At 32.3% G+C, this 20,068-nt stretch overlaps 2 long non-coding RNA genes across 2 annotated transcripts in view; one reads left to right on the forward strand and one right to left on the reverse strand.

The window, feature by feature from the left end:
* The window catches only part of LOC122272136 (uncharacterized), a 10,405-nt gene extending 8,483 nt beyond the window's left edge, over positions 1 to 1,922 (forward strand). The window contains exon 4 of the long non-coding RNA XR_011636972.1: positions 1,377 to 1,922. This is a non-coding gene — a long non-coding RNA (uncharacterized lncRNA). The remainder of the gene's footprint in view (positions 1 to 1,376) is intronic.
* The window catches only part of LOC139425891 (uncharacterized), a 100,460-nt gene extending 83,542 nt beyond the window's left edge, over positions 1 to 16,918 (reverse strand). Inside the window, exon 1 of the long non-coding RNA XR_011636975.1 lies at positions 16,643 to 16,918. This is a non-coding gene — a long non-coding RNA (uncharacterized lncRNA). The remainder of the gene's footprint in view (positions 1 to 16,642) is intronic.
* Between the last annotated feature and the right edge of the window lie 3,150 nt (positions 16,919 to 20,068).

Here is a 20,068-nt window from a genome sequence, read left to right on the forward strand (position 1 = left end):
AAGTGTTCATTTACTGGAAAATTTTGTGTTCCTTCACTGGTAAGAGCTGTTCCTTCACTTGGTCTTCTTACTACTTGTTATTTGAACCTCCAAAGCTTTAAAACAATATTATGTAAGTTCTCTACAATTTTTTTACATAATTTGCAATTAGTAACAAATATGTTGATACTGCCATTTAACTAAAATTACGAATTTTGAAATTAATATGATTTTTTAAAAGGCAAGCGAAGCTTAAGTGTTCCTTCACTGGTTAGTTTACCCTACATTTAAGAGACAAAAATTTAAAAAATATGAAAAATGGAATTTAATATTTGAGCTTCTTTGGATTTTTTGTGCTAAAAAAATTTAAAACAAATATGTGAATGTGTGAGGCTTTCTCCATTTTCTAATTCCCTCGAGTAAAAGTTAAACTATCCAGGAAAATAAAGTAAATTACTTTTCAAATGGCTTTGTTTCCTGTGCTTGTATTGTTTTTGCTACTGATTCCAACAATTTTTCTAGCATCTAACTAGAATTTTCATTTCTATAAAACTCTTGAATTTAGCTTACTTAACTCTAAAAAATGCATGATGAGGGTATGCCCTTTTCTCATTTGTAACTTTTATTACAATACAGAACCACACTATTGACCTTCAAGTTTCACTAGAAGTTTTAATGATGAATCTATTTTGTTTCTATTAGCAGTGACAGAATGAATTGGTACGAGTAGTAAAAAATTGTATTGATATGTAATGTGAAAAATAGAAAAAGGGAAAACTGTAAAGTTGCGCAAAGAATGAAAAGACCTGGTTATACTTATTATGCTTATGTAAGATTACATATATTCTGTGAACAAATTTATGTTTAGAAATTTTTTCTTGTAATACATATGAGTTGCAACTCATTTTGCTCTATAAAAAATTTGCTCAAATGAAAGATTGCTAAAACTAACTTTGAATCATGAAGTTTCAGCTAGATTCTTATTGCAGCAAGCTCTCAATTCTTGACTTAAATGTAATCAGGGCTCGGCGCGAGTCACTTTTCTCACTAAAAGTCACTATCTTAAAAAATAGTAACTTTTATTTACTATTTTTAAGCCCTTGTCACTTATCTCACTTTTTATTAATTGCATTCCTCAATTTTCCTTTTTCAATCCCATAAAAAACTTTGCTTTTCCCTCCCCCTTTTTGTCCTGTCCTAGTGCCTCACCCAAATGGGTGATGGTAAAGCGGCAATAAAATTGCTGATTCGCGAAATCAGCGTAAGGAGTTTCAAATGCTATATGACGTCACAGTTAGAAATTTCACGTTCATCTGGTTCATTCATCATCTATCCTACTTTCGTCTGCTCTGCTTTGGATTTTAGAATTTTATGGAAATTGGAATTTCATTTTCTAGAATACGCTGGATGCATGGGACTTGTTTTTCTAATACAAGGTTTGTATTTTTATATATTTATATATATTTAATGATAATATTGTTTAAAATAAATATAATACAACATATAAATATACGTTATTATTGATTCCTAATCATATACTTGTCGACGCCATTATTTAATAAAGTTTGCAATCAAATCTGCTAAATTATATAAATTTAACTAATTAAGAGTTCGTCCAATAATTGATTTTGTTCATTAAACGATCGCAGCAGCTACGAATTTCGCTTTTCAATGGAGATAACTGAACGAAATAAATGAATATTTTAAATAGGAAAATCTGGTTGAGTTTCAAGTACCACCAAAACTAATTAGACTTGTAGAAGCAAGCATGTCAAACACCGTATGCAGAGTCAAACTTTTGGGATCTTTATCGGAAGAAATTAAAGTAAATAGTGGAGTCAGACAGGGAGACTCCTTATCCTGTCTCCTTTTTAATGTTGCTCTAGAGAAAGTTATAAGAGATGCTGAAATCAATATCAGAGGCAACATATTTTCAAAATCTATTCAAATATTGGTGTATGCCAGGGGTGGGCCAACTGTGGCCCACCGGAAGGTTTCATCCGGCCCGCGGACAGAATTTAACTTGCCAATCCGTGGCGAATATAAGCAATATACATTATATATCCATTTTCTTGTCTACTTTGTTTAGAGCTATTTTTGTTCTTTCTTTTTTATCAAAGTACTGATGACCTTTTTACTTTCTCCATTTTTGTTCTACAAAACATAAATTGATGGAAATAGTTAGCTTCACACAGACAGCTTCAATTGGTAAAATGTTGAAAGCAGAAGTTCATTGTAGAATAGCCGTCAATTGGCTCCAACGAGCATTTGTCTTTTTCGAGGAGCAGACACATGGAATCAAATATAGGCGAATTGTACTTCACATGTTGCAGACAGCACATTTTAAGCTCCAACGAGAGGATTTTTCTACCGGCTCGAGTTCTAACATCACTTACTGCGTATGGAAAGATTGCACACAAACAATGTCATTGTAAATAATGGTGAAATTATTTAATGCATAAAATGGCTATTGCTTTTTTGAGTTATTGGTAACTTTTTTTACCCCAAAATGGCAACTAAAAGATGCAGAGTTGATGTAGAGTGCCATGCGTTTAATTTTATTTTAGAAGTGAGAATTTTTATTTTAGAAGGTTTTACTCGGCCCACCAAGCTTTTTTTTCTCGATTTTTGGCCCTTGACCAAAAAAAGTTTGCCCATCCCTGGTGTATGCGGATGATTTAGACATCATTGCATGAACTGTTCCTGCATTAAAAGAAGCTTTCCTTTCTTTGGAGCTTGCTGCTAGGGATATGGGACTAATCATCAATACCGATAAGACCAAATACATGCCTGTACTTGCTAAATTAAATTCTAGTGAATCCTATCTGGAGATTGGTTCCCACAGGTTACAGACTGTTCAGAATTTTACTTACCTTGGTTCAATTGTTACTGCTGACAATAACATAGACAATGAGATTCGGAGTCGTCTAATTTGTTCAAATAAGGCTTTTTATGGTTTAAAACGCTTTTTCAAATCATCTCTTTTATCAAAAAATACAAAACTTTTACTCTATAAAACATTAATTAGGCCAATACTTACCTATGGCTCTGAGACCTGGAACCTAACTCAAGCTGGTGAAAATAAAATTGCCATTTTTGAGAGAAAAGTTTTGAGGGCCATCCTTGGTGGGATAAAAATAAATCCTGGAGAAGACGATATAATACTGAACTGTATAAAATCTACAGAGAGCCAGATATTGTGAAATTCATTAAAATAAATCGAATAAACTGGGCAGCTCACATTTTCAGAAGGAATGATGATAACATATGGATGATAACGTAACGAAGAATGATGACGTATTCAATACTCATGATTGACAAATGATTCAATCTTTCTTAAGCCAATAAGAAGAAAAAAACAAACATAAGAGGACAATGCCTTGAAACTTTTCGTTTTTTAAGCACTGTTCAAGTACTTCGTTGAAGCTCTTCTTTCATATTAGAAATCAAAATTTAAAAACTAATTTACTACTGAACTTATTTGCTATGTTTTTCAGTTAAAAGAAAGACAAGCTAGATGATTTTAAAAATTTTGTGAGAATAATAATAAATGAAGAAATCCCAAAACTCCCTAAAATAACATGAAAAATTTTCGAACTAAAATAGAAGAAATGATACTAAATGAGATCATTGATGCTGAACTAAGTTGCGGTAAAGTTTATAGATAATTCCTTCAAATTTCTTTCTCTTATTTTTAAACTACTGATATTCCTTTAATTTACAGTCAAAAAATTTGTTTAATAATCTACTAAAAACATAGAAATGTAAGATAAAAAAAACTATTAAAATATAAAAAGTGATTTATAGGACCATAATTGGAAGAATCAAAGTTGAAGATTAAATTATTATAAAGGATAGGTTGAGATAGTTTTTTTTTTTATTATTGACATTACAATACAAAACTGCTTTATATTTTTTTTATACTAACTAGTTTTTCATTCCCCTGTTATACCATCTATTAACATGGAAGTATTTGTTTATATTTTTTTATTGTTTCAGTCTTATGATTCCTTCATTATTATATTTTAAATTTACACTAAGGAAAATTTCCTTTAACAATAATGATTCAACAACAATTATAATGTATTTATATACATTCATCACAAATTGGAATTATTTTATTTAAAAATAGTATATTTATTAGAAGCTATGATTTTTTTAAATTTTATGAAGGATTTTTGGCAATATATATAAAATAATAGTTAATATATTTTATTCATTAAATTTAAATAAGTTTTAGATTGTAAATAAGTAATTATTTGTAATAATTATTTTAATTGTATGAATAATAATGTCATATTGTTTTTATTTTAGAAAAATATTAGTTTACCACATTTGTTTTTTGAACTTTTATTTATATAAGATTTATTAAAAAATGCCTTTAAAAGGTTAATGGAGGTAATGTTAAAGGTTAGGTCAATGCAATGGAAGAAAGCTAATATTATTTGAAACACATAATTCAAATTTTCTGTCAAAAATTTTTTTTAATTTTTCAAAAAGAAAAAAAAAAATATTGTTAAATTGCTGTTGACTGGCATACAAAAATCTCCCTTTTCAGAATTGTATAGCAGTTGCAGTAAATGAGTAAAAGAAACTAACCCCTTGGGAAAAAAAAAAGAGTTTTTATTGATGAGGCGTATGGCTGGACCAATTATTTTTTTTTTACTATTTCATCTCAATCTTTCTCAGTCGCTAACACATTTATCAAATTTATTTATTAACAAATCAATTAGAATAATGAACTAGTTAGGATGAAGGAAAAAAAAATGTGATGAAATTTCACTTTTTGGAGGATGCCCAGCAGCAAATGTGAAGGTATTATATGCTTTTTTTTAAAATTCATGTTTTAGTCACAAAATAGCATCACCAATGTAGTGAACATAACGCATTCTCTGTATTGCAATTTTTCAGTTAAATTCACTTCATTAACCTTCATTCCTTAACCATAAAAAAATTCAAATGAGGCTCCCTAAATTCAGCAGAAGAAATGTGACTCTTAATTTTTAAATTGCGGGTCTTTTGGACCAGTGACTAATTTTTCTTAAATTATACTCTTGCTGTTAGTCATAAAACATACCAACGTATAAATTTTCTTTTTTTTTTTTTAAATTAATTTACTGTGCAAATTTTGTATATGCTATAGAAAACATCAGGTGGGCAAAGTTACCCCAGCTGTCTGAGTAACTTTGCCCAGCAGGTTTTCGAATTTTCACAGAAAAGCGAAAGAAAAAAAATACTTTATCACTACAAACTCTAAGCATGAAAATTATTTTTCTTTCTCCAACTAATAGAATGCATGCATGTTTTAGTTGAAATTTAAAATTTGGCAAAGCAATCCCAGTTGACTTACATTAGAAAATTATGTCACATTTACAGCTCCGCATTAAGGCTGAAAGTGGTCACTTGCGTTGCACCATTTTCAAATGCCTTTTGCATTTGGAGCTAAAGTAGTTTTTTGTTTCAAAAAAGAAGCAAGAAAATTGTGCGCTGTCACATTTTCTGCTGCAGCTNTATCAACAGACGTTAAGAGAACAGTTGAGAAAAAGATTTCGCCGCGAATACCTAGCGACACTCCTTCAACCGCGCAAGAAGAATAACTATTATGATCTAAAGGTTGGCGAGATTGTGTTAATCGAAGATGACTTAAAGAAAAGATTACACTGGCCGATGGCTAAAGTTATTGCCGTCTATCCTGGTAAAGATAAAAGGATACGCGTGGCTCGACTTAAAACAGCACATACCGAGTTTTTGAGGCCAGTGCAGCGGATTTATCCGCTGGAAATACGTTCGACACCAAATGAAGGTTCAACTCCAATCGAAAGCGCAACTTCAAATAAAGGTGACAAGCATAATAATTTCTCAAGTACCTTACGAAACATCGTTACCACAAGAAGTGGCCGAACTGTTAAGATACCATCAAGATATTTGGACACATAATTTTAAATTTATATTAGATTTTTTATTATTTTGATTATTGAAATACACATAATCAAAAGGTGGGAGTGTTACGTCACTCTCATGAGATGACGTCATTCATTTAAAGTGTAAATATTAACTAAAACGATTTTTTAGCCTGTGTATATATGAAAAGTGTGAGTGGCAACAGAAAGAATGTTGTGCCAGATGTGTTCTATGAAAATAAAATGGTTGCTTTTGTAAATATGTGTACGCAGATATTCCTTGTAAATTTAAGTTATTTCATCGCTGGATAGATCGGGTAGATTTATCGGAAGCACGAAACACAAGGATTCTTCAAAAAAGAAACAACAGCGCACCTGATGGTGGATGTGGCCAAAGCCTTTAACCGAGTCTGACATCAGGGCCTTATGGATGGTGTTTTCTACACTAGGGAACGCTGCAAGCTCGGTACCACCTAAATTTCCGGGTTATTGTTTCCGTTGTATTTTAAAGCCATTTGGCATCATTGTGTTTTGAGATTCTTACAAACAATGTATTTGATTACTTATTACTTGTGTTTACAATGCTAACAATACTGGTGTTTACAATGCTAAAAGAGTTAACACTAACGTAAGATGGTGCACAGCTTGCAACAAGAACAAACAGTAATAAACTTATGGAAAGAGGATATATCAAGACAGCCAAAAAAGCGAGTTATTTAAAATCTAGCAACCATGTCACCTTTTTTATCAATATATCTCTAAAAAACTGAAACAAATTTTCTCTTCAAACTCACCAGAATTACATATTAACATTAACATCTTATGAAATATGGCAGATTTGAGCTCAGAAATTATCTAATTTATTTCTTTTATTGAAAACAAAATTATCCGTTTGAAAACATCGCCTATCAGAATAACATGTAGTAAGCAGCTGCAAACTTTTTAACCGGAACTAGAGTAGGTGCCGAGTTCGAGATTGTTATTGCTTACATTTCTATTGAAAACAACCATCCATATACAAGCTCATAAATTTCAATATCCCCAAAGATCTAGTACTACTGATTAATAATTATCTGATAAACAGAACTTTTCATATTAAGATCAATACAGCCGTTTCTTCCACTAGATGCATTAGAGAAGGAGTTCCGCAAGGATCAATCCTTGGCCCTGTGCTTTACCTAACTTATTTGGCGGACTTTCCAAATTTTAATAATATGAGAAACATCACCTCAGCCTTCTACGCTGATGATACTGCCCTTATGAGCAGATCCATAAATCCTAAGAAGTCAGTTACAAATCTCAGTAATATCATACCTCATATCAAAGACTGGTGCACAAAATGGAAGGTAGTCATCAACACCGCCAAATCTTCACTACTAATTATTAGAAAATCAAGTAAAAGGAAAGTTATTTATCCAAACATTACTTTTTTCAATGATACAATACCGCTAGTTCGAAAGGCCACCTACCTAGGTGTCACTCTTACTAGTACTTTAAACTGGAATTCCCATATTGATAATATGAAATATTTACCCCAACCTGCCCCAATTTAGGGCATACGGGTAAATGTTTATTGAAATCAAGAAAAACAGAAACGAACATAAAATACAAAATGTGCAAAAATACGAAGACATTACAGAGTCTGATGGCAACAGCAGTAAAACAATTAAAATGCTCTGATAGTCCCGCCTTATATTGCCAAAGCCGACGGGACCTCCCTTATAGTGAGCCAAAGACACAAATGAAAAATTTTTCAACACATCGCAGGAAAGTACAGTTTGACATACAATGCATCATGTGCAGGTAGTACATAGGATTAAAACGAGTAATAATACATTGTAAGTTGGATCGCTAAGCCAAAGCGATCATTAACATTGTGATAGGTTAATAAATGACACAAAGTATAAACTGTTGATGTATTCAAGAACAGTAAAACATAAAGTGATCATTAAAAAAACGTGTACCTGAAGTGAACATAAGAAGACATTAAAAGGTCGCAGGTAAACGGAGGTCCTAAGTTAATATAGGTCAAAGAACCAATGCAGTTGATGACAAATTGACAACAGGTAAGACAGAAGAACAAGGCGTAAGGAGCCAAGAAAATCTCAAATGTAAAACAAAAGGAGGTAAAGATGTAAAGTGGTAAAACAAACAATTATCAAATACAATTAAAAGGCGACGCTAAAATTTGCAAAGCAAGGAAAGGCAATGTAAATAAGCCAATTAAAAAGCACAATGTAGTGAATAAATAGATTAAAACAGAATTAAAAAGCGAATAAGATAGATAAAACAGCAAAACATTGTCAAAATAACGGGAAGCGTACAGGCGGGCAGCCCAACAACCTGGATTGAGTTAAGTTCGTGTAGAGCGGATCCAAAATGTCGTCAGCGGCGAGTGCGTCCTCCAGGGTGCGTTTAATGATGTCTTTAATAATTTGCCTCTGTTTATTAGTCCTGTACCAAGATCTTATGTCGCCTCTTCTGTCAAAACTATTTCCTCTAATGGTTGCAAATTTTTGACAGTCAAGCATCAGATGTTTAATAGTCTGATAGTGACCGCAATATTTACACGTGGAGGATTTTTGAAACATCCTAGCTTGGTGATCTCCAAATAGGAAGTTAAATCGCTGGATAAAAAACGTTCGTTAACTGTAGGTATCAAATAGTGTATGTGTCTCCCGTTTGCAGAGCTGCGCCACCTGTCCTGCCATAAAATCCTACTGACCTGCCTCTGTCTATGTTTGACCTGGGGTTTTGTTATGGTGTAGTGAAAGTCCACCCCGCCCAATACGGTGCCCTTTTTGGCTAAAGTATCTGCTTCCTCGTTGCCAGGCTCCCCCGAGTGGGCTTTAATCCAATTGAATAAGCATTGTTCGTTTTGGACAATTGCCTTAACTTCTACAAGGGGGTCTGTTGGGGTTGGGTTTTCAAGGGCCTGCAACGAGGACTTTGAGTCAGAAAAGATGGTGTATTGTTCAATAATGTTATTGTTTGCCCAAAGGGTAGCCAATTTGATTGCCGTAAGTTCGGCGGAGTAGATACTACACTCATTATTTAAGCGTGCGGTCTGTTCGTAAATAGTATGGTTATCCAGTTTCACCAAGAAACCACAACCCACCCGATCTTCATTAGCGCCTGTGCTTTCGTTGGTCACCTGTTTCCTACTACCATCGGTGTAGAACTCGTAGCCAACGCCCCTCGGTGAACCGAAACCCCTACTAACGATCTTTAACTTCGTAGGGTCATACGCAGGGACTGAGTAAGGGATATAATTTTTAAGTTCATCTGTTTGATTGTCGTTGTCGTTAAATTCCTCTGGTGACCAGGTATGTCGTTTAATTGAAATAGTTGCTCTAATTTTTAAATCAATAGGTGTGACTCCTTCAAGTATTTGTAGTGCCTCCGTGCTAGTTGTAGAGTAGCATTTAGTAATGTTGAGCAGTGGAGTTCTTTGGATAGTTAGGAGCTTCTGGTTTATTTTAACTTTATTTTTATACCACACGGAGGCACCATAAATGATTTTCTTTTGAATAGCCTGCAGGTATATCAATTTCAAGATATTCGGATTAAGTCCCGATGTGGCTCTACTGAACTGTTTTAGTCTGTCATAGAACGCGATGATATCTGTTCTTAGATACTCCAGGTAAGGGATCCAGCTCAGCCGAGGATCGAGCACCACACCAAGGTATTTCAATGTTTTGTTGCATCTTACATAGGCCGTCCTGGTCCCCTCCATTTTTAAGCGAGGTGTTCTCTTAATACATTTCGCGTCTTTGGGGAAGGTTATAAGTTTTGTCTTGTCGGGTGAGAATTTTAATTTGTGGCTCCCGGCCCAATTAACCGTATTTTGAATAATTTCGGTCCCCAGCTTATCGAGACGATAAAGAATGGTGTGCTTCATTAAAAGGAAGACGTCATCAACAAAGGCCAGTAGTTTGCAATCGTTAAAATCAAAGCTGGTTAAAAGAGAATCAATTAAAATTAGCCATAAAATTGGTCCCAGTGATGATCCCTGTGTAACACCAATATTAGTTGGTAAAATAACAAATTGATCATTAAAATAATAACAGACATGTCTGTTGTTAAGGAAATCGTAAACACCCATATTGATAATATTCTTAACAAAGCGCAAGGAGCCTATCGAGCTCTGAAACCGATATTAAACTATAACTCAAAACAAAACGAACGCTATACCTCCAATGCATTTGACCAATCATCATCTACGCAGCCCCTTCATGGAGCACAACCACTGCTACTCAAAAGAAGAAACTGGAGAGTACTTAAAATAAATTTCTCAGATACATCACTGGAGTTCCCAGAGCCATGAGAATGAAAGATCTAAGAAGAGATTTAAAAATCAACAAAATAGGTGAACACATAGCTGAACTATGTGCAAGTTTCTTCAGAGATGCACTCTCTTGTCATACGGGCAACTACTTTAAAAACTTTGATTTTGAGCTCATCAAGGACAACATAAAATATAGCTCGTCAACCGCCTTTTTCCTATCCGATGGAGTTTTGTCCCGTAAATTTTGTAAATACTTGTGTATATTTTTGCGCATTTATTATGTATTTTTCCTATTTCTCTGAGGCTACTGTGCACCAGAGAAGCTCGGGGGTAATACCTCCAGGGGAGGCAAGGCAGTCTGCCACAAAAACCTCTCTCTCTTAAATTTGTTTGTTTAATCTCGCTACTTCATTTTAATTTTCTCTCAGTAAATGTTACTGAACCCCAACTGTAAGTTGTGCTTCGGCGATTTATTATTTATTCCGACTCGGATGAATTAGTTAGAGCCGCTCGCGGGGCTGATGCTAAGATAACCACCACATATGAGTATGAGAATAAACCTAGCAACAATTTTACCTTGGTCCCAGTTGAGCTCAAATCCTATAAGAACATGCACCAAGGGAATAATATTGGGATGTGTAGCTGTTTATGGGCTGAGAAGATTTATTACATCTAGGTTTCTTTCTAGAAAAACAAAGTTCTTAATCTACAAAACTCTTGTCCGGCTAGTCTTGACATACGCTTTTGAAGCTTGGACAATGACAAAATTGGAGGAAAATTGTATCGCAATATTTGAGAGAAAGATTTTGCGGGATATACTTGGTGGTGTAAATGAAAACAATAACTGGAGAAGGAGATTTAACTTTGAACTGTACGAGATTTATAAACAACCTGATATTATTAAATACTTAAAAATGAATAGAATGAATTGGATCGCCCACGTGATTCGAATGAGTGACGACAACACAATAAAAAAGACACTGCTTTTTAGACCCACTGGAAAAAGAAAGTGGGGAAGGCCGCTGTTGAAATGGGCTGACTCAGTGGAGTCTGATTTTCTCGCAATTAATGAAAAAAATTGGAGATCAAAGATAAATCGGAAGTCGTCATGGAGAAATCTTCAGAGGAAGGTATTGGCTCTCATTGGGCTGTCTAGTCAACTATGATGATGATGATGGGATTTTTTAATATTTGTCCTAAAATGGCCTATATTGGCTAAATAATGGATATAAAATATCTGGAAAATCTAACAATTCTATATAGGACCGATATTGGTAGTAAAATGTCTTTAAAATATCGGGTGAATCTAACAATTTTATATAGGACCGATATTGGTAGTAAAATGGCTTTAAAATATCGGGTGAATAGGAAAATTCCATATAGGGCCAATATAGGAAAAATAACGGTCCTTTGCACCCTTATTGAGTGAAGATTTATGAATATTGGCCCAATGAGGGCCAAATTTATTTTCTATGAGGGAAGTTCAATTTGCCTATTATATAAAATCAACATGCATGCAAAGTTTTAAAAGTCCAATCCATCATAAAATCAATTTGACTAACAGGTAAGGAAAAAGATTGTCTATATCCTAAGTGAAATAATTTTTATGTGTGAGAATCAATGGAACTTTTAATATAGTTTCATTTATTCCTTATTCGAAAAAGGAACGTTGATATTTAGTTCAGAACACGTGATCGAATTTTGAATATAATAAATTTATTAAAATCTGTTAAATTACACTCACAAATTCGAGACAGTAAAGTAAAATACCACAACCATTGCAAAATATAGGATGTATTTCATTTGCTGGAATAAAAAAAATTAAATTATTTTATTGCTAAATATTTTCAAAATATGTTAACTTTTTCCATCAATATATTACTGATTTAACAAATTCATACTCAATTATTCTAGTTAGTTAATAAAATAATCGATATCAATAAATAAATATTAAAAAAAAGAGTATTTTTAAGGATGAGTTCATTTGCTAGAATAAAAAATTAAATTATTTTGTTGCTATACGTATATATATAATATTTTCAAAACATGTTAATCTTTTCCATATTTACGTATTAAGTTTCGCATTTTTTAAAATTACGGCTCACAATCAAGATGGTTTTCGTTTCCATTTCAGTAAGACATAGTTTAGTTGAAACAATATGCATTACCATCGACCGGAAGAATTAAATTTTCATGTGTGAGATTTTAAACTCCTCCTATATAAAAGAGTTTGGTATGGTTCATATTTTTATAAGAATAAAATTGAGTGTAAGTTTTTTTTAATATGTTTTCAGTTCAAAAAATAAATTTTGACATTAAAGGCTGTCCATAAATGTCACATTCACTTCAATATTTTGACACCTCTCCTTTTAGGGGCAAAGGTCATCATATACCCAACCACCCTTGTCACAGAGTCTGCCATATAGCCCTACACCTCGAGTCACATGTCATGCTATCTAACTTCTCTTTATACCATATCGCCCCTGTCGTACGTCCTGCTATCTCACTTCGCCATATGCCCTACCCCCCGTGCCATTTGTTTTGCTATATTATAGTGGGGCTTTGAGGAGAACTCCTCCAGATTAAATGTCTAGGGCTGTCTGCTGCTTTGGTTACAAGCACATTTCTAATGGAGGTGCAATGGAGGAATGAAGGTGTTGATTGGTTTACTCATGCTGACCTATGCAAAGATCAAGACAAAACTATTCATCCCACATTCTTATTCGAAGTGACTTTTCCTTGTACAAGGGCGCCGGCAGAATAATATAAAAGAGGGTGCAACCCTCTAACAAACTACCCCCCCCCCCCAAAAAAAACTTTTTTTTTTCAATATTCTGTTATTACATTTTGTTTTGTTGTTACATATACTTTCATCTGTTAATGTTTTTCAAGATACATTTCTTCATTGTTAACAAGATATTTTAAAAAGGTACGAATTTCTTGTAATTGCAAATTTTGCCACGAGAAACTGTATTGATGGCGCTGGCATAGCTACTGACTTTGAAACANGTTAATTTTTTTCAAGATACATTTCTTCATTGTTAACAAGATATTTAAAAAAAAAAGCACGATTTTCTTGTGCTTGCAAATTTAGCCACGAGAAACTGCATTGATGGCTTTGGCATAGCTACTGACTTTGAAACACAAATAGCTACTAACCGTAGTTTTGTATACTAGCGTGTTTGTGCACGCTTATCTTTGGTATTGATTGTGTTGATGAAGTTTTACAGTTGTGAGAAGTCAGTTTGTGTTATACGCCTTTGTTAAACTAAATAACTAATAGGAAATATAACATTATTTATATTTTATTAAATGAAATTTAAAAATATAGCTTAGATGTCTGCCAAGTTTGTGCACGCTCAGTGTGCATAAGGAAGGAATCAACGATGACTCAGAATTCATTGAAAAAGTTATAAACAGATTTGAACAGCAAACAAGACGATTACAATTCTTGTTTGATTAAACAATTTTTTAATTGTTATCTATTAAATCAACAATTACTTAATTATTTGCTTTTGAATAAAAATATTTTTAATAAAAAATTTTTATAACAAAATTGTTTTTCTGTGTCTCTTTAATTGTTTTAAAAAAAGCCAGGGGGTGCAGGTGCACCCCGCTGCCGGCGCCCTTGTCCTCGTAACCATGGTACCCGCCACAACGCGAGACAGATGTCTGGAGGAGTTCTCCTGAAAGCCGCACTATACATTAGCATCTGCAAGCAATTCAGAAACAAAGTTACGTTATAGATCATGTATCAAATTTTATTTTTAATATTTAACTTATTGTGTGTGAAAAACATTAAGGTTAACTACGAATAAAAATAACAATTAATTATAAAAGATGTAAAAAAATATTCATACAAAGGAGCATTCAAAAATAATCAACTTCAGAATTATTTCGACTTAAATCTTATCTTCACTTTATGAATGCAAACTACTCCTTAAAAAATTGAATTAAAAAAAAAACCTCAATATTAGTTTTTCTCAATGAAATGGCCATCTCATTTCATTAATCCCATTATATTGTATGAACATTTCTAAAACTAAAATACAAAAAAATTCTCATAAAATAATAATTATTCTGGAATTTTTTCCTGCTACAACTCATCCTTTCTTGGAGAAGATATGCACGGCCGAAAATTACATAAAAATAAATAACATGAAAATGCTGATTTTAGATTTTACTTTAATCAAAATGTGAGTTGCTGTTGTCCAACTTTTTGTTACCCCCTCTCGCTACCTTTTCCATTCACTCCAAGCGTAAAATAGCTTGTGAATGGTCCTTTTGAGATTAAATCGATATGATTCTACGTAAAAATAACAAATGACTAAGCATATTTTTATTGATAGAAACAAAAGATAGAAACAAAATAACTTAATTAGGAAAAGTAGATACGAATCAATTGAGTATTGTAGGAAATGTTTGCATAACTTACTTAAAATTCCAAGTCAGTCATAAATTTGCTCCCCAATTAATACACTAAATAGTTACCTAGTCATTACGTTGGATTGGTAAATCATGTTCGATAGTATAGTAAGATAGTTCGAAACTATTGATAAAACGAGATATTTTAACTACAACGGTATGTTAGCGATTTTAATTATAATATTTAATTTTTAAGAGGGAAATGGTGTTATCATATTCTTATTTATTTATTTTTTAACTTTACATCATGTCTTCCATTTTAATGTGCAAGATCATAATAAGCCTTTCATCATATTTACCATATCACATGTCTTCCAAACCATTTGTCTTCTGAATTTACCATCATTTGTCTTCTGAATTTACCATCATTTGTCTTCTGAATTTCGAGATTTACCATTATTTGTCTTCTGAATTTTGAGATTTACCATCATTTGTGTTCTGAATTTCGAGATTTACCATCATTTGACTTCTGAATTTCGAGATTTACCATCATTTGTGTTCTGAATTTCGAGATTTACCATCATTTGTCTTCTGAATTTCGAGAAATCAGTTAATATCTTTTCGTGGCAGTGTGCTGTGATATTAATTTATTTCTAACATTTTAACGGGAATGTTGTAGTTTTTAAATTTAATTAAAATATAAAAGTTTAAAATTTCGTTTGTTATTTTAATGTAAAATTTGGTTAATACGTTTGAATTTTGTAGGAACGCTGCGATGAATGTCGTACTATTCGCTACGCAGTTACTTAATGAAGGCGAGTTTTAGTAATTAAATTATATTAGCAATAAAAATACGAATAAATTCATGCTATAATCATAAACAAAGCTTTCTCCCACTCAGTAAATATTGAAACATCTGAAGTAGTTATCTTTCTTTCTGTCTTTTATTTGCAAGGTGTTTCTTTAATAAGGAACAAATTTTGTTACAGTGTTTCGCGATTAAAATATACGAGGCTGTTGCGGGAATGCTATTCTTTTTGTAAAACTAATAAAATATATGAAAATATTTTTTAACACAGGAAGAGCTTCCTAGAACATTTCGATTACATATTTAAAAAGTCTTTTCCGAGTGGAAGAAAATGTTAAACGAAATTTTAAAAATGGTTCAGATTTCTGTGTGTAGGGATAGTAGAAGAACATGTAAAGTGATTTTTAAAAACACTTAAGATTTCCGAATGTAAAATTAAAGGAAGAATTGAGTAGAAGAACATGTTAAGTGATATTTTGGAAATACTTGAATTTTCTAAGGAATAAATAAGGGAAGAATTTGGTGCAAAGTGGAGGAACATGTTAAAGGATATTTTAAAACCCTTTAGATTTCTGAGTGGAAGAATAGAGGGTGAATATGTTAAGTAACATTTAAATGTCATTTAGATTTCTAAGGGTGAAAATAGTACAATATATTTGGAAATTTAGATTTCTAGCCGTAAGAATAGTGAAAGATACTGACATTTTAGATATCGCTTCAGTTTTCTGAGTGTAAGGAAAATGGAACAGTAGTATGAGATCATTTAAAAACTCTTCAAATTTTGTAGTATTAGAAAAGTGGAAAAACATGTTAAGTGATATTTTAAAAAAAAGAACTTTTCAGATTTCCAAGTGCAAGAGTAACGAAACAAGAGAGAATGTACATGTTATGTAAACATTTAAAAACTCTTCAGAATTTAGAATAGTGGAAAAACATCTTAAGTAATATTTAAAAATCCCTTAAAATTTTCAAGTGTAATAATGGTTTAAGAACATGTTAAGTGACAATTTTAAGAACACTCGTATTTCAGATTGTAAAAAAATATGAAAGAATTTTGTGATATTTCGAAAATCTTTCAGATTTCCGAGCGTAGTAAATAATGGAACTGAATATTAAGTGATAATTTAAATATTCTTTAGATTTTTTGAATGTAAAAATAAAAGTAAAATTTAGTGGAATAATGTGTTAAGTGATATTTAAAAAAGAATCATAAAGATTTTGAATTTTAAGAATAAAGGAAGACCTTCGTGGAAGAACCTGTTAAGAATATTTTAAAGCCCTTTCTGATATCCGAGTGCAGACCTGCCAACTTTTAACCCCTTCCATTATCATTTTTCCCAGTGGTATTAAAATGGAATTTAAACTTCAATTTTAAGCAAACAAATACATTGTATTTGAAAAAAATTAAGTTGACAACCATGATAGTAACGCATATTAATATATGTGCTTAATTTTTGTAAGAATAGTGGTGATCAAAATCATTTAAAAATTAAATTTATAAAAGAAAAAATAGTATATATTTACTACCACTTTAAATATGAAAATAAAGTCTCCCGCAAAATCCGGGAGAGTTGGCAGGTATGCGAGTGTAAGGATATTTTGTCAGCAGATACAAGCAAAGAATATAGAATTTGTAGTTCAGTATTTAAACTGGGCTCTTTTTAATGGGAAAAAGAATGTTTTCAGTGGCGTACATAGACTTAACTGCAACAATTTTAAATGCGCCCTATTTTGGACTAATTTCAATTTTTAAAAAAAATTATAATATGAGACAAAGAAGAGACATTCGGGAATTTATAATCATTCATTTTAATTTAAATTAATTTATAGATTGTAATTCAAATTATTTTATTATGAATTAATAAAGAATTAATTATCGTGATGAAAAGATGGGATTTGCAAAAAGTAATAAATTTGAATGTTGAGTGAAAACATTTACTGAGTAAAAACGTTAAAAAGTAAGAAATTATAAAGTTGCTACCGCAGGCAGCAGGTTGAGCACCCCTATAAAATCATATGTAAGCCATTACCTATTTTCTAACGAGCTTCTTCATCAAGGTACCTCTTGCTAACGGGAATCTCTGATAAAAATGTCTCACAATTGTTCTGTTAATTTTCATTTTTTTTAAAAAAACTAATTCCTATTTAGCAATTTCGGATTCGTTGCAGAAATAGGATTTTAAAAATGAGGTGAAAAATCATCGTATTGGGATTAGGTAGACACTGTTATTCATTAAATTTTCTCAAAATCGCAGAAATGTTACTTATTAATGTTTTTCAACAGAATTTTTTAATTCTTTTTTAAGAATTCATAAAGTTCATCTATCTATTCATCAAGTACATGTTTTTTTAAGTTCTTTTATTAAGTTCATTAATTTCGAGCAGTTATCAAATCATTAATCTGTAAAGTAAATCTTGTCATCTGTTTAATCCTTAACTGCCATTTTTTTCCAACTAGTATTACTGTTCGTTTCAGCTCCGTGTTTGTATGTATTATGTCAATGCTTAAAAACTGAAATACTGATATTCAGACATTCTGTAGTGATATTTGTTTCCGTTGAATTAAATGAGACGATTGGACTAATAATTTAATGTAGTTAATAGGATTTGATGTACACAAAGAACAATTTTGTATTTGTGAAATTTTAAACGCCTGGCATAGTTATCTAGACAAGTAAAGTATTGTTCTATGTGTCTTTTCTTACTATACTAAATCAAATGATGCCAAATACAGGTCAGTAACACTTACAATTCAATAGAATTGAATTATTATATTCATGAATTATGATATACAAAATGTACTTTTTTTGAATTTTACTTATTTAAGCATTTGGCATCATTATTTAGTTACAATATTGATATAGTTTGTCTACGGTAAGAACTCCCTCTGCCACAAAGTCTGAGACCGTCTGTTGCTATGGATACAAGAATAGCGCATTTCAGGGCAGCTCCTCTTCACGCTAGGGCAATACGAAGAAAAAGATCCCCTTTCTCTCTCCCACCCGAACCAAAACCTGTCCTAAACAGTGACCCCCACACCCCTATTTGAAATAGTTATACCTCGTTACCATAGTCACCTCCACGTCAAAAACATTATTTTTCTTGTATGAATAGCAATGTCTGGTACGTAAATAGTCACAAGTACAACATAAAGGGCCGGGATAGCCTGGTTGGTAGGGCATTGTAATCGTTCGAGAAAACGGGAGTTCAGATCCTGCCGGCCGAAGAATAAATGGAGACTGGTGCACGTTAAATCTGTCGGGATCATAAAGTCCTCCAAGTTCCCATATTAAAAAAAATCAATGCCTCTTTAGTGCTGATCCAGGAGTTCCCTTGTCTTTTGGAATGGGTTCAAAAGTACAAGTCTACGGAGTTGAACATTTGTAGTCATAAACTCAAACTTAGGTCGGCTGTTCAACGACTGTTATATAAAGTATACAACATAAAATCATTATAACTTAACTTCTATACTATAAGTCTTATCGTCTCGTGTTTCACTTAAATCATTGTAAAATATTCAGGACATATAAATAATTTCAATTTCTGTATACATACATAAAGCATGCATAAATGCTTGATTTATTTTATTTTTTAAAAAATTTCAGCTCCTACTCACTATTAATGGGATTTTTATAAATTCTAATTTATTACGCTACCAATGGCAAATATCTAAGTCACCATTGCTATCATTGCGTGAATATAAGGTTTACTATCGTTAATTCAATGAGGAACCTGCATGCGACGGGTAATCGCAAAATGTTGATTATTTTAAATAGTCTATATCTTAAAACTCCCGAAAATCAATTCAGAATTTAAAAAACTGACTCGAATTTTAAAAAAACTTAACTTAAAATTAGCCTAAAACGAAACTAACTTCACGTGACACAAAATGAGGCGGGGTTTGCTATGACGACAAAGTATAGTAACTCATCGAAGGGGAGGAGTTAAACCAAAGCTTTCTATGGAGAAGAGTGTTACAAACGCGTTTTAATTTTAATTGTATTTTTGAAAAAAATTGTTTTTATTTCATGTTTATGTCATACATATAGTTTAAATATACATTAGTGTATATCAGTTTCATCCTCCCCCTTGAGAAAATTTTTGTGGGCACCTTTTCTTGAATGAATGAAATAAAATTAAGGAATGAAAAAATAAATGTCGAAAATATTTTTTTTTCAATAACTTTTGAAATGAATATCAATTAAATTGCATGACCTTCTTCATTTCGAGCATTTTTATTGTTTAACGTTTATCGGATGACTTGTTTATGTTCTGTATCTCAGTATTAATTATTGCTATTTATATTGTTTTTGAATATTTTCGATTGGTTTTTAATTTAAAACTCGCCTTTTTAATATTCGGATTTTCCCGCTGGACTGATAGTTAAGACACGGTTCCCAGCATATCACCGAAGTCAAGCATCACTGACTGCGGTCAGTCTGCGGGTGGGTGACCACTTGGATCAGTCTGAGTAGGGACCGAGGGTGTGCGGTAGAGGTCCTCGTTAAACTGTCATCCCCTCTGTAGAGGATCAAAATTGTGATGGCATGTCTTCGGATCATCCTCAGGGATGCTTCCCCGACCGTCGCCAATAGCCTATTGTGCAGCTCTAGTGCGACGCAAATGAACTAGAACTAATGTTTGGATAATTTTTTACAGTCATGCAATTCTTACCTATTTTGAAATTTGTGTCTTTAGTGATTTTATTGATTTTTAATGAATTTTTTT

The sequence above is a fragment of the Parasteatoda tepidariorum genome, chromosome 6 (genome assembly GCF_043381705.1).
Source record: "Parasteatoda tepidariorum isolate YZ-2023 chromosome 6, CAS_Ptep_4.0, whole genome shotgun sequence".
NCBI classification, from domain to species: domain Eukaryota; kingdom Metazoa; phylum Arthropoda; class Arachnida; order Araneae; family Theridiidae; genus Parasteatoda; species Parasteatoda tepidariorum.